The sequence below is a fragment of the Zootoca vivipara genome, chromosome Z1 (assembly GCF_965207765.1).
Source record: "Zootoca vivipara chromosome Z1, rZooViv2.hap1.1, whole genome shotgun sequence".
Classification (NCBI taxonomy): domain Eukaryota; kingdom Metazoa; phylum Chordata; class Lepidosauria; order Squamata; family Lacertidae; genus Zootoca; species Zootoca vivipara.
In genome coordinates this window covers 39,103,384-39,120,063 of record NC_142583.1, presented here as the reverse complement: position 1 = coordinate 39,120,063, position 16,680 = coordinate 39,103,384, and positions in this window count along the sequence as shown.

Genomic DNA, 16,680 nt, shown 5'->3' with positions numbered 1-16,680 from the left:
TAAAGTGTCAGACTCTAGCAGACAATTGAGTCAAGATGTTCTTTGGAATGAAGTATGTGGCCAAGTGAGAGATAGGGCTAATTCACATGGTTGAAATAGGGAAACTGAATGCAAAGAGTGGAAGAGAGATTGTGTCTGTTATCTCCATTCCCAAGCAGTGCCAGCTCCGGCTCCTACTAACCCCTCCTCCTTAATCCCTTCTCACCATTGCCATTCAGTATTTTTCTCTGGGCCCAATCTTCACTACTGCCCAGGAGAGGGCAAGGGAAACAGGCCCTTGCTCTTTGTCACCATTTCCCCTGCTCTCCTCCATCTCCATGTCCTTGAAGAAGCAAGGGTAGATCTACTATGAAGCTAATGAAGCTTAAGCCTCAGGGCCCCTAATCCTGGAGGGACCCCAGAAGTGACTTTAGCCTACATTGCTTAAATTTTTTGGGTCTAGTAGCAGGGGTGTACCCAGGATCAAAACTACCGGGGGGGGGGAAGCCATGGTCGTTCAGGGGCGGGCCAAGGCATGGGAGGGGAGGGGCAATGAAATGGGAACATGGGCGGGGCTACGGAGCCCAGGTGAAACTGACTCCGGGAAGAAGTTTCATCCTGGGCGCCTTGGGGGAGAACGCGTGTGTGCGGCGGTTTCTGGTCCCGAATGCCTCGGGCATGCGGAGCCGCGGCGGGGCTGGGGAGGTGGAGCATGGCTGGATGGAGGAGGAAGCAGTGGTGGCAGCAGCAGCAGCGAGAGCCGTGCACGCTGAGCCCGTGGAGGTGATCCGTGCACCCAGGATTTCGAGGTCATCATGGCCAAAGAGCTGAGCCAAGCCGAGGTGCTGGACTTCCTCTGCCAGGCCGGGGGGGAGCGTGGCCAATGCCACCTTGCTGAGCCACTTCAGGCTCTTCTTGGGGGTGTTGAATAAACTCAAGGGCTGTGTATGTGTGTGTGTTGACTCAAGTCAAGGTGTGTGTGTGTATGTATTTGTAGGGGGGTGTTGAATCATAGATTCATAGAATCATGGAAGAGACCACAAGGGCCATCCAGTCCAACCCCCTGCCAAGCAGGAAACACCATCAAAGCATTCTTGACATATGCCTGTCAAGCCTCTGCTTAAAGACCTCCAAAGAAGGAGACTCCACCACACTCCTTGGCACTGCCGAACAGCTCTTACTGTCAGGAAGTTCTTTCTAATGTTTAGGTGGAATCTTCTTTCTTGTAGTTTGAATCCATTGCTCCGTGTCCGCTTCTCTGGAGCAACAGAAAACAACCTTTCTCTCCCTATATGACATCCTTTTATATATTTGAACATGGCTATCATATCACCCCTTAACCTTCTCTTCTCCAGGCTAAACATACCCAGCTCCCTAAGCCATTCCTCATAAGGCATTGTTTCCAGGCCTTTGACCATTTTGGTTGCTCTCTTCTGGACACGTTCCAGCTTGTCAGTATCCTTCTTGAACTGTGGTGCCCAGAACTGGACACAGTACTCCAGGTGAGGTCTGACTAGAACAGAATACAGTGGTACTATTACTTCCCTTGATCTAGATCAGGCATCCCCAAACTGCGGCCCTCCAGATATTTTGGCCTACAACTCCCATGATCCCTAGCTAGCAGGACCAATGGTCAGGGAAGATGGGAATTGTAGTTCAAAACATCTGGAGGGCCGAAGTTTGGGGATGCCTGATCTAGATGCTATACTCCTATTGATGCAGCCCAGAATTGCATTGGCTTTTTTAGCTGCTGCATCACACTGTTGACTCATGTCAAGTTTGTGGTCTACCAAGACTCCTAGATACTTTTCACATGTACTGCTCTCATGCCAGGTGTCTCCCATCCTTTTAAATAATACTAACTGTGGCATCAAATAAAGGGGTGGGGGTGTTGAATAAACTCAAGGGCTGTCTGTCTGTCTGTGTGTTTGTTTGTTTTTTATTAAGGGTTTTCTTGGTTTACAAAGAAATGTGCATGTCTCTCTTAGCATTTTTACAAATCAGTTTCATTTGTTGAGACATTGGTGAGGAGAGGGGAAGGAAAGTAGATGGGGGGAGGGTGGGGTGATAATGTTTCTATTTTGCTTAATAAGTAAAAACATTATCACTGTGTTGACATGAAGTCTGGGAAGCTTTCCCACTGCACTAATCAGCCCACGGTCTTTTGAGCTCCCCCCCTCTCTCTCTTACACACACACACACACCCCAAAGAAGCTGAGGTGTAGAGCTCTGCTGACGTGATCTTTTGAGAGAGATCTCTCTCACACATTAAAGCAGCTGAGCTGCAGAGCTCTGCCAGGACGCTGCCCCAATCAGTGTGATCTTTTGAGAGATATTTGCAAACACTCCTCCCCCCCCTGCTCCTCTTCTGACACCGCCTGGCCTATTTTCAACCCAAGCAGGTGGGGGGGGGGAGAGAGAGAGAGAGAGAGAGAAAAAAAGGCTGCCTCCGGGCGATGTGCACACGGGGCTCCGGGCGGAGGGAGGCAGCTAACTGAGGGACGTTTCTCCCTCTGTGCTTTCCTGGCTGCTGCTTTTCTTTTTTTTGCTTTACAGCCTTTTGCTTCTGGGGGTGCAGCTGCCCCCCCTGGGTACGCCCATGTCTAGTAGGCCCAATTTGAGACCAGATTTGAGTGGTACAACTCAAATGGGTTTATTTTATTTCAACAATCCCAAAGTTTGAGACTCCCCATTGCCTGACCCCTTCCCCTCCCAGTAAGCCCCACTGACAGGAAGCCAACATCGCAGTGCCACACCGCAATGCTTCTGACATGCTCGGTATCCCCACTTTTTAAATAGGGCTAGACAAGGGGCCCCCTGACACTTGTCGGTTTCTGTTTGTTATTTGAAAGCTGTTTTTTTTTTTTTTTAAAAAAATATTTCTTATGGGGGGAAACTCTACTAGCTGATTTCACAATATCTATAGGAATGGCTTCAATGAATGGTTGGCTGATTGGAGAGGCTGGACTCAGGAGTGTATGTTGGTCATTGATTTATTCCAAAACTTTTGTCAAATTGTTTGTCTCCTTCACATTTCACCTTTAAAATGCTGCTTATCTATATGTTTTGTGCTCAGAGAGGCAAATTATTCTTTGTCCCACAAATGGTTTCCCAGCCTCTGTGGTGAGAATATACTTACATAAATGGCCAACATCTGGGTGGGCTGAAGCAGTTCTTCCTCAGTCCTCACTTCCCCAAAATGTACAAAAGGGTTGTTTTTTTAAAAAAAGTATTTTAACAGTAGATGGAATTGCACTGGCAAACCAGTTTTGACTTTGTAAGAAATGGATAGAGAGGTAGAACGGAGTCTGCGGAAGACTCCTAAACTGGGTGTATGCACAGATATTCTCAGAATGAGTATGATTTACTATGCATAAACAAAACAAAGCAGAAGACAGTGGAGAAGTAAAAACAGAGGAAGCCACATTGGTCTACAAACAACATTTAAAAATATACCACCGGGCAGCAATACCCTTATTAGAACAAACCACAAGTGATCTCTATAACTTTTCATCAGCCAGGATGTTAGGCAAAATAGAGATGCTGAAAGGGAGAGATAACTCTTCTCAAACTGGTCACAAGCAGCCATTAGTGTGAACAGGAAAAAGCACACTCACACACTCACTCACTTGCACACTCACTCACATATAGCTGCAATTGACCGAAGATGCAGACAGTAAGCTCCAAATTTGCTTTAAAAAATCAAACAGCAGCTATATCACTCTAAATGGTAAGTGTGGAAAAGCACTCTCTCTGTCTGTCTGATGTTCCCTTTTCACACTGAACATGTTCACAACAGCAATCGCTGGTCAAAAACTAGTGTGCAAATGGTGCTGAATGCAGTATAAGTTCGCTGTAAGAAAGATGCATCAAAATCAGAGAATCCAAGGAAATTCTTCTTCCCCTTTCTCTTTTCCCCTCTTGCTCCTTTATCCTACCACTGTCTGATCTACCTAACTTGAGTCCCCACAGATTGTTGCAAAATTTGATTCAATTACCTCAAACCCACCCCAAACAATAATATTAAAATAAACTCAACTAAAATTTCATTTCAATTGAAACCAGCTTCCTTACTGAAGTTTTCTTTCATGGTGAAATTTCAAGGCAGCTTTCATATAGTCAAAAGTCAGAGACCACCCCTGCGTACTGCAGCTGATTGATGCAGGATTGCAGGGTGTTTCTGCTGGCATTGGGGTTGTAACAGATCGGTGTAATTCAGCTTTTATCTCATAGGAAAGCCCTCTGTGAGAATACTGTGTGGTCCACTGTGGTGTGTTTTATGGACCTAAAAGGAGAGTTCGGCAGAGTTTCATTACCCGCAGAGGCTGCAAAATTTATGGAAGCTGATCTAAATTTAGCAAGACTAGACAGCCCTAAATTCTGCATTAAAGAGACGCAGAACACCTCCATGTTATGCTTCCAGGGATCCCCGCTATGAAAAAAGTTTGATCCACGGCAGCTTAAAAATGCACCAGCACCATTAATGGGTTCTGCAGTCCCTTTAGGCCTTACCTCTTGCCCACTGTCGCAATGCAGGGGTATTGTTTGCCAGGCACCAGAAGCCAGGGATGTTTCAGCACTGTGGCATTAGATGTGGCATTCAGATCCCAGACTATTCTCATTACAGCATTACTACAGGGTTTGTGAACCTTTTAGGGATGAAAGGGAAATTCGGTTCAGTTCACATTTTAATGCAAACCTAATTTACACTCAATTTACTGATGCAATTCATGAACTGAAACACAGCATTCTTCCAAATTCACACCTCTGAATTTGGCAATGCTGTACTTCCAACCAAATGTATATGTTCAGGGAAAGTGTGTACAGTATAACAATGTGTGTATCGGTGAAAACAACATGCAGAAATGTGCTACGTTAGGGGAAGAGTGCTTGTAAAAATGTGTCTATTAGGGGAAGAATGCTCTACAGTGCTGGCAAATTTTTGTGAGGACTTAAAAAATAATAATGAACTGATGTGGAGATCTGAACTTAAGATGGGACAAAAAGAGAAACAGAGAGAAATCAAAACATAGATTTGTCCATCCCCACCTGCCTCCCAGGTATACACAAGTGTGAAATGATGGAGACATTGTGAAATGATGGAGACATCCTCTTGGCACACTTGGGCAGTTTTACCTTTGCAGCCTCTGAATAACTCCTAGATCTAGTTTTCTCCCAGGGAAGAGTTGTGAAGGGTCCTCGACCTGGAAGATAGGTTCTTGGGTCTCAGAAATTTAACTAGAAATGTTAAGGTTTAAGACTGAAACCCTAAATGTACTATAAGGAGGGAAAGAAGTCTCATTAAATGCATTAATGATGTTAACTGGCTATGCTGGCTAGAGATGATGGGAGTTGGAGTCCAGGAACATCTGGATCCCCACCATTGCAGTAGGACTTTCTCCTAATTACGTAAGTTCATATTGCACTGCATTGCCTGAACTCCATGGGACATAATTCCTGAAAAGACATGTACAGAATTGCACTGTCTTTCTCAGGTTGTCTAGGAGGAGTAAAAACTGGTGATGGACCAGAAACAAGGTCCAGGCTTTTTCTTTCTTTCTCTACTTGTTGAGAACTTTTGATATTAGCTCTGCTTCCATTTCCATCAGACACCAGCCCTAAGTATAAGCCAGGCTCTTCCCTCCCCATCCACCAAGTGTTGCCTGTATCACATGTCATCAAGTTAAGTAGCTAATTAAATTAAGTAGCTGATCCTAAGATCAATGAGCACAATGAACACGTTTTGCTATGTTATCTGTTTAAACATCGCTTCCATGCCATGGACTTCAGCTGACAGTGGGTGCATATTGGTGGACCACTTTGAAGGAAAGCTGTTGGAAACAACAGGCAATTAATATTCACTCTTTTGTGTTATGTGATATAAGACCAAAGAGCCTTGATGACGGCAGTATTTACTGTTGGATGTATCCAATTAGAACATTCAGTGATCAAAGCTCCAGATTGGTACTGGTTTGTTGTGGGGGTTTTGTTTTTGTTTAAGGAATAATGCAAGCACTCACAGTTAATTACTATAGAAAGACATGGAGAAAGCTTGGCATGTCTGCTGAAGAAAATTATGCAAAATACCTTAAAATAATTACAGGTTCCTTTTGCCCACACCTAATTAAGAGCAGCAGCTTAATTTTCCTAACAACATTCCTTTTTTCTTCCTACCCTTGAAAGTTTCCTTTGCACATCTCTAATTGACAAGAACCCATTCGCTTCAGAGGAAGTAAGTCACTAATTTTAAATGAATGTTTTGCAAATCAGTTTAACACATCAACATAATTCATCCCTGAAGTAGAGTGTCATTCCATGTGTCATTGCAGGGGCAGCCAACATGGTACTCTCCAGCTGTTTTTGGACTACAACTCCCATCATCCCTCACCATTGACCATTCTGTCTTGGGAATGGTTTTTTTTTTTTTAAGAGGTATAAAAAAAACTTTATTTCAGTTCTTTAAAAAAGTTACATAGAACTATAAACAAATAACTAGTACAAAGTAAACACAAAATACAAAATAAACTATATCAATATAGTCAAAATTAAACGTCAAACTTGAAAGAAAAAAAAAAGCAAAATAAAAAAATAAAATAAAAAGAAGAAAGATAAAACTTACTTCCTGTTGTTTGAATACCGCTTTCCTTTATATAATTTCTTTCCTCTCGTTTTACTTCAGTTATTGTTTCACCAATTCCCCTCTATATCTTTCAGTCTAAGCAAATCACCAAATCTACATTTAATCCTTCTTTTTTCAAAAAATCCTCTACATACTTCCATTCTTTTTTACAAGTTTGTCTGGGGGTATTCCGAATTGCTGCTGTCATTTTGGAGAGGGTCATGAACTCTACTAACTTTTCCTGCCATTCTAAAATGGTTGGGATTTTCTCCCCTTTCCAATGTTGTCCGATCAAAAGTCTTGCTGCCGCAAATGCGTAAAGGAGGATATTCTTCCTGTCTTCTGGGATGTTCTCTGGTATCATACTTAATAAAAAATACTCTGGTTTTTTGTCAAAAGTTATTTTTAGCATCTTTTTTAACTTTTCGTAAACCAAATTCCAAAATTCCCTAATTTTTTTGCACTGCCACCAACAATGATAGAAATCTCCTATTTTTTCACGACACTTCCAGCATTTGTTCGAACTTGTTTTATAAATTTTCGCAATTTTCTCTGGAGTGAGGTGCCATCTATACATTAATTTTAGCATGTTTTCTTTTATCCCTGCACAGGCCGTGAATCTCCATCCCTCTTTCCATAGTTTCTCCCACTGGTTGCTATAAATGGGCCTCCCAATATCTTGAGCCCATCTAATCATGGTTACTTTGACTATTTCATCTTTCATCTCCCATTCTAGTAAATAATTATATAATTTTGCCAATGGTTTTTCATTATTTTCTATCAAAATTTCTTGCAATTTAGATTTCCCCTCTTTAAACCCAATTTTCTTATGTTTTTGGAATAGGCTCTGTATTTGGCAGTAATGCAGCCAGCTTGTGCACTGTTCCTTCATTTGCTGATATGTTTTTAATTTTAATTGTCCATTCTCTTTTATTAATAATTCCTGATAGGTTGCCCACTTTTTTTCTGTACTTTTACTAAATAATGATGTCATCTCTGTGGGGGAAACCCACCACGGAATTTTGAAATCCAATATATCTCTATTTTCTCTCCAGATTTTCAATAGTGGCTTTTTAATGACATGGTCCCTAAACTCTCTGTGACCTCCTTCTTTCTCTTCCATCAAGTAAGCATGCCACCCTTGGTTATTTCTGAATCCCTCTACATTTAACAGTTCTTTATCTTCTAATCTCACCCATTCTTTAATCCAGCATATACCAGCCGCAGTATGGTACAGCTTCAAGTCTGGCACTCCCCAGCCTCCTCTTTCTTTAATGTCGGTTAGTAGTCTAAATTGAATTCTTGCTTTTTTTCCTCCCCATATGAATTTACTCAGATCCTTCTTCCAATTATCGAATATCTCTCTTTTCTCTATAATTGGGATCATTTGAAATAAAAAGATCATCCTAGGTAATACTGACATTTTAATCGCTGCTATCCTCGCAGAAAGGGTTAATTTTAACTTACTCCACCTCTCTAAATCTTGTTTTATTTCACTCCATTTCTTTCTATAATTATTTTCAAATAAATTCCAATTATTGGCTGTTATTTCTATTCCCAAATATTTTACTTTTTTCACAATTTCCCATCCTACTTTCTTTCCTAATTCTTCCTCTTCCTTTTCCCTCATGTTTTTTTGTAATTATCTTTGTTTTCCTTGCATTTATCTTAAAACCAGATACTTCTCCATATTTCCGTAGATTCTCTTCTAGGTTCTTAATGTTTTCTGTGGGATCCTCTAGCATAATGATAACGTCATCGGCAAAGGCCATAGATTTATAATTAATTTTCCCTACTTTCACCCCTTTGATTCCTCCATCTTCTTCTATTCCCTTTAACATAAACTCAATTGATAATATGAATAAAAGGGGTGAAAGCGGGCATCCTTGTCGTGTGCCCCTTGTTATTTCAATATCTTCTATCACTTCCCCGTTTATTATCAATTTGCCTTTCTGCTTCCCATATATCGCCCGGATGCGATATATCGCCCGGATGCGAAATTATAATAATTATAACAATACCGCTCCCCTTCCCCCTTTTTTTCCTCCTCTGAATTCCCTAAATTTCGAAATTAGAAATTATATTTTAATACAATTAGAGAATTGATAAATCCATTTCTTTTCCTTTTTCTCTTTTCCTTTTTTTGGGGGATAAATAAAATTATGAATCTTAATGTGATTTCTTGGAATGTTAATGGTCTGAATAATAAAATTAAAAGAAATAAGATTGAACATGTATTAAAAAAGGGAATATGGGACGTGGTCTGCCTACAAGAGACCCATGTTTCTAAGAAACATGAGAGAGTCTTAATAAATAAAAAACTAGGTAATGAATTTATCTCCTCCAACCAGAAAAAGAAGAAAGGTGTAGTTATATACGTCAATGCAAAGATAAAAACTGAAAAATTATTTCAGGATAAAGAGGGGAGGGTGGTCACAACAAAATTGTGCTTACCAGATGCTAATGTTATTGTGATAAATATATATGCGCCGAATGGAGGGAAAACAGATTTCTTCAAAAGGTTAAAAGATCAAATAGAACAATATGTAGATGAAGAAGAAATTATATTGACTGGGGATTTCAACGGGGTGATAAGGCCGGATTTAGATAAGTCAAATAAAGGGAAATAATATAAAGGAAAATTGCCAGAGATTTTCTTTAGGATAATAGAAGAATTAGATTTGAAAGATTGTTGGAGACTAAAGAACCCGAAGGATAGGAAATACACATATTACTCCGGAGCTCAAAAATCGGCAACGAGAATTGATATCATGTGGATTACAAATAAATTAATGACAAAATTGATAAAATGTGAAATAATGGCGAAGTCCTTGACGGACCATAACCCAATCATGTTGAAATTGAAAGGTAATGATAAAAAGAACATTAGGTGGAGATTAGACGAAAGAATTTTAAATGATGAAAAATTTGTAATAAAAATGAGAAAATTAATAGAGGAATTTTTCGAAATAAATCAAGCGGGGAATGTGGGAATAGAAACAATATGGGAATCGAGCAAAGCTTATTTACGAGGTATCTATATCCAACAAAAAAATAAAATTAGAAAAGAAAAGGAATACAATTTGAATATAATAAAAGGGAAAATAGAAAACAAAGAAAAAGAATTAACTAAGAGCCCACAAGACCAAAGGATAGTATCTGAAATTAAAATTTTACAGAATGAATTATCAACATTAATGGGAGAAGAATTAGAAAGGAAAATTAGATGGTCAAAACAAAGAACTTTTGAAATGGGAGGGAAAGTTGGAAAGCTCTTGGCATGGCAGCTAAAGAAAAGAGAGAGTGAGAGGATAATTGCAAGTATAAAAATGGATGGGAAATATTGGACAAAGAAAGAGGATATTCACAAATGTTTCATTAAATACTATAAAAATTTGTACAAAGGAGAAGAAATAAGTGAGAAGAAAGTAGAAGCCCACTTTAGAAATTGCAAATTGACTCAAATAAAAGAAGAAGAGAGAGATAAATTAAACAGGCCGATAACATTGCAAGAAGTGTACAATGTAATAGAGAAGCTTAGACCAGGGAAATCCCCAGGGACGGATGGCCTCACTAACCAACACTATAGAATATTTAAAGAACAATTAGGAGGTATGTACGTGAAATTGATAAATGAGATATTAGAAAAAGAAATATTCCCCCAAAGCTGGCAAGAGGCTTACATAACGCTCATCCCCAAAGGCGACAAGCAAAATGAGCAAGTGGAAAATTTCAGACCCATATCCCTTTTGAACGTGGACTATAAAATTTTCGCAGGGGTCCTGGCAAATAGGATTAAAGATATGTTAAATAGAATAATCGGCAAGAATCAACAGGGATTCTTACCCCAAAGGAGAATGAATAATAATGTGAGGATCTTATTGGACCTAATAGAGTATCTAGATTGGAACCCTGGACAAAGTGTAGCTTTGATTTTCCTAGATGCTGAAAAAGCATTCGATAACGTTAATTGGAAATATATGATGAGGGCCTTAGAAAACATAGGAGTCAAAGGGAATTTTTTAAAAGGCATCCTGTCTTGGGAATTGTTGTCCAACAGCATCTGAAGGGCACCATGTTTGCTTCCCTCACAATAGTGGATCAATGAGTATAGTCAAGTTTTTCTGCTGACACCACCATAATTATTGAGCAATTGGGCTCCTGTTAACATGGTTATTGCTTGGTTGGGTCAACAGCGCCTGCAGATGTTTTTTGAGAACCAGCCAGACTTAAATCTTATAAATCAAAGGGAGTTCAGTATCTTTATCACTTTGACATTGTTCTAAGTGTTAAGCATATATATTTTTATATACTGCAATTTTATGTGTATGTTTCTGAGAGAGAAAGGGAGCAGTAAGTGTTTGATGTGTTTATTAATAAAGCATTGTAACAGTCTAGTTAGACTAAGGCAAAATTCATGAAATGTTTCTCTCTGTTCTTGTACAGGAGAACTTCCCATTGGACTGCAACCTTTGAATTGGGGGGTCTATACTGTTCTCAGCATGAAATATTCACCTATTTGGAACATCTGTGACCGATTTTAAGTTTTGACAGTCCTAGACTGTTTTCAAGTTTTGTATCCTGTCGGAATCTGCAGACCATATGAAGAATAGACACTGACATTATTGATAATCTTTACAAATTCAGTAACCCTGAAATCTTGGCAGAACAATATTTCACATAAATAGACTCTAACTTATATATTATCTCCCAATGGGTAATCTAGCCATTATTTAAAAGCAAGGGATGATTTTTAGCAAAGGCTTTGTCATTCTTGAACAGTGTCTGCTAATTGTATTAATGTGCTAAAGAAAGAACATGGGGATCTCATTCATTGTCTGCTAAATCAATTGTCACTTCCAATTTCTGTCATTTTTTCAAGGAGTGGTGAAAAGTCTCTATTAACACACTGGAAGAAACATTCATTTACCCTACTACAAAAAACGAGTTAGCATACTTTCCATAAACCATGTTGATTGGTTTTATCCACAATACTTTTTTTTTCATAAGGTGAATTCCACCTCAAAACAAGGAATTCAAAAAGCCCCATAGAGGTAGTTTCTGTACACAAAAGGAAGTTAGTATATCCTAATGGATTATTTACTGGAAACACTGTAAATGCAGGGACCACACTACTGCAGAGGAATGGTAAGTCACTCAACATCTACAGGAAGGATGAAGAGCAAAGCCAAATAGTGTCCAGTTACTTCAGAGCTTCCCCTGAACCAGATCGGGATGAAAAGTTGAGGTTTTATCATAAAGGGAAAAAACTGCAAACCAAGTGGACTGCAATCCTGACATCTGTTTCTGTTCTTTTGCTGTAGAATCCCTCCAGTTGATAATTTGAATTGGAAGCAACTTGGTTGTTTTCATAGGTCCTTTTCTTCCCAGCTCAGATAAAACAAACCTCTCCTGTGGGTCTAATGGTTTGTGTTCTGAATTCGTGGTTTACATGGCAAGGATTCTCTGTATTATATTGCTAACATATTATCCATTTTGAAGAAAGCAGAATGGGCTAGGTCTTGGACAAAGTTTCCCTGATTTTAAGTTCACTAGTCAACAAGACGCTTCTGTAAAAGGGTGAGGGCAAATATCTTACAGACAGTGCTAACTCTAAAAACGTATTTTGAACTATTTTCCTTTCCAATGCAAAATTTGAGATGGAAAAATACAGATTTTGAATTTCTAAGCTATCATGGGGCATGAGTCATCGGGCAATTCATACTGTTTTTATTCTAATTATTTGTATGGTTTTAATAGTTCATATGTATGTACGCTTAATTGGTTCTTTTAATGATGGTTATTTCTATATTTTTAGCAGTTCTTATTTTTATCCGTAAGCTGCCTTGAGTCCCTATCAGGGACAAAGGTGGGATATGTATGTATGTATGTATGTATGTATGTATGTATGTATGTATGTATAAATAAATGATGAATTAGTCCTCCTTTACATAGTTTAGGCTCAGTAGAACACAATACAGAGCCTTAGCTGTAGGGAGCATGAGCAGGTGCAATTGTCACAGAAACATCCAGCTCTAGCAGAAGAGAGGGGACTACCAGTGGATTGATTGCCCTTGGCAGAACAGCATTACGCACTCTTTCCACACAGAGGCCCACACTTTAATGCACGGAAACAGACAGACAGACAGCATGCATACACATTATTTACAAGCATATGTTTAATGATTTTTTTAAAAAAATTATGTGTTAGGTAAGATTAGTGGCAATGAGTAGGGTTTCTTTCATTCATCTTAGCCCCAATTTTGAAATTAAATTACAGTTGGAAATACAAACACACAATACTGCTTAGAAATGTTCTCCTATCAGCAGTTCTAGATGGGAGGGTTTTTAAACAAACAAACAAACACAAAACCCTATTATCAACAAAAATGTCCCTGTGAATCTGGAGAACTAGACCCAACAACTCTATGATTCTATGTTCATATGTCTTGCTCTTTTTATTGTGATATACATACAATTGTTATTTCATCCTTTTTATGGAAATTCCCAGGACAATTGGATACATTTTGTGCTCTTTTTTTTTTTACTCCTTTCAGATTAGAACACTTATCTCTCTACTACATGTAAAACTTACCAGGGACTAATTTTAGCAAACTATTTTGTATGTTGAGTGTTCTATAGCACAATATGACCATTAGTCATTTTATTGTTACATTTGAGATTATCTTATGCATTTGTATAAAGTATCCTTTTGAATACTGGTCATTGACCATAATAAAGAGATTGATCGGCTGAATATTGCTTACAGCTATTTAAAAACCTATAGACAAATTTGCACTCTTTTTCTCAATGAAAGTGAATACACAATGGAAAATGTAATCCAGTCTGTGTATCCAATTTCTCCCAAACAGTGTTAGGTAGGATTCCATTGCTCCACTTCATCCTGCCCCTCCCCTCACTGCAGGTCCACTCTGCTCCCTTTGCAGTCTCCATAGCCCAGCCTATAAAGCAGGATTTTTTGACAAATTTCCCACTACCGTTAATACCAGTTTAGGCAGAATTAGCATTAGCAATGTGGGGAGGTCTAGTGTAGACAGCTTTCTGGCTACCCTCACAATGTTCAGCACTATAGTTATCGGATCTGTTTCAACCCATCCAAAAGATCAAGTGTTAGAAAAGGTGTTAACAGCCAGAAGTCTGTCTGCACCAAATCCTATACTAATTTAGCCTCAGCAGTGCTAACGGCAGTGGAAAACTAGTCACAATTTTATTTCATGTTGAAAGAAAAGATGTTGAGAGTTACATTTCATTCAGAATTCAAGAGTTTTATTTATATTAAAAATGACTTCTCAAAATGAAGTGGCAAATTAATTATATGTGGAATTCATGAATTGTTGTGTGACACAAACTAACTGTAGGAAAAAAAACCCAGCTGTTTCCGCCCCCCCTTGCAATCTGGGATTTTTGAATTGAGAAATTAGGGCTACCCAAGTCAGATTTACAATGCAATGCTAGATCTGTTTTCTCAGAAGTAAGTTCTAATGAGATCAATAAAACTTACTTCCAGGCAAGTGTGCAGTGGATTGAAGCCTTACAGGATAATCCTAACCATGTCTGCTCAGAAATAAGTCCCACTGAATTACTCCCAGGTAGGTAGAGTTAAAATAATTAGCCTTATGTCCCATTCCCACTATTAAAGCACTACCATACCACTTTAAATAGCCATGGCTTCCCCCAAAGAACTCTGGGAGCTACAGTTTGTTAAGGTTGCTGTGAGTTGTTAGGAAACCCTCAGTCCCCTTGCAGAACTACAATTCCCAGAGTTCCCTGAACCATTCTGAGATGGAGGAAATTCTCCTTTCCGACATGCGCCTAGTTTGTGCAGATGGTGAGATGGAGAAAACAGACACAGAGATCTGCATTCTGATTTGCTTCTGGAACTTTCTACATTTAAGTAACCAGCTTTCACAACTCCATAAGCAAATGGAGGTTAGATGGACTTTTTTGACATGCCATAACCATATACAAGTTCCTCTTGTGGAGGATAAGGTTATCATTGGTTGCTAGCAACAAAGGCTGTGTTTAATCTCCACTGTTGGCAGCCGTAAGCTCTGAACATCATTTGCTGTGAATTATGAGTAAAGAGAATGCTGTTGTTGTGTTCAGGTCCTGCTTTCAGGTTTCCCATAGGCATCTATCTGGTTGACTGCTGTGAGAACAAGATGCTGGACTAGATGAGCCATTGGCCTGATCCAGCAAACTCTTCTTATGTACTGTAAGGACAAAGACCCCAGAAGAAGTCTGAGGCTCCCCCCACCATCATAAGTTGGCAGGTTAATTTATTTTGCATCCAACGTTCTCCATTGGTGCCAGTTTGATTATCCTACTGTAATCAAGATTTGTATGAATGACATTATGTTTATTCTAGTCTCATTCCCCGCTAGTTCTTCTTGTACATAAACAGCTATACCAATACTAAACAACTATAATTTTGCAGTACAGACGCAGATGTGGAGAAACCCGAGCCTTTCAAGGAGGTCAGTCAGGTCAAGAAATATCAGATTTTCATCACCTGATTTCTGTATAGTGAAACCTCCCATGCCCCATGAATTCAATAGCATCAGCTGATTCTTTGACTTAAGAAGTCTATACAATATTGGAAGAAGAAAAAAAGGACTGGAGCCAGCGAAGAATGACTCCACATAGATTTTGGCAAAGTTACAGCTCAATTTTATATTGCATTTATAGGACATGTTTTAAAATGTTAGCATGAACAAGGAACAATTGGGGTGGGGAAAGCCCAAAATACCCACTTTCGTTGTCAAGACAAACATAGGTATTTTAAACTATGCTAATGTAATGCTGTTTGTAATGAGGTTGGTACCTTGGTACTTTGCCCTGAAAAGTGACAGATCCCAACTGATACCTCTTAAGTACCAGGAGTGGATTGCACTCACATTCCATTGCAGACAATGACCCACTTTGAACATAAGAGTGTCTGCCTCATAAACCATGGTTAAGTATCCATGAAACTCTGGTTTAATTAACGACATTAACCTCATTAACCACAATGCAACCCTATACATCATCATCAACTGCATTTATTAGTCACTTTTCTCGGAAAGTGACCCAGAGCCAGTCCTTTTTTTCTAGCAAAAAAAGTGCCAGCACTGTGTACCGTTGAGTGACACCAGAAAAAACAACAACACTGGCAGTATAGGCGATTCACAGAATAATAAACATGTTACATTGGACTTTAGGAATAAAATTTGGGAGGGCAGTCTAGAGGTTATGGAGGGCTACCAACGGATTACAGACCTCCTGAACCCGCATAGTGCAGCCAGGCGCTCCTAAAGCTTTTAGACCACAAAGTGTGAACTGGTTTGAATAAGAAATGCAGGAATATTTTTTTAAAAAAATCTAGTCAGGCTTATTCATAATGCCAAAAGAACAATATCAGATGTAAGATCATGATCAAGAAACAATCACTAAAACTAAATATGAAAATCAGAACAAAATGAAAGCTGAAAACCACACACACACAATAGGCAAGTCTAACACAATGGGAAGACATCTGTAATTTGTTTTAGCTCTCTAGTTGCTGGGTGCAAGAGCCAAAGCAAACCTTTGCCTTCTCACTGGAGGAGGAAGGTGCAGGCATGTTAACTAGTCTCAGTGCCTGCTGGGTAGTTGGAGTTCTAGCTGCCTGGCAGACACAGAGACAAGACTGCATGACTTTGCTGTCCCCTCACTGGTTCCAAGCTGAGGGAATGGCAGAGCAGGGGCGGAGGAAAGGGGTGGGGTGGGCTGCTCTGCTCCAGGTGTCACCACTGAGGGGGGTGACAACATGCCGGGCGGCACTCACTGCGGGGCCTGCAGCATGCCCAAGCCATGCGTCTCTCCTGGGAGAGACATGTGGTGGCTTGGGCATGCGCAGGCTCTGCGCTGCCCAACCTTTCCACCCACTGCTTCCCCCCCCCCCAGCTGTAGGGCGGCTGAGTGGGAGGAGGCAGGCAGACTCTGGAGGCCCTGCAGTCCGGTCCACCCCTATGGGCAGCACGCCCCATTCCTGGGCGTGCCACCCCAGGCGCCCGAGCGGCTTCCTTCACCACTGCAGCAGA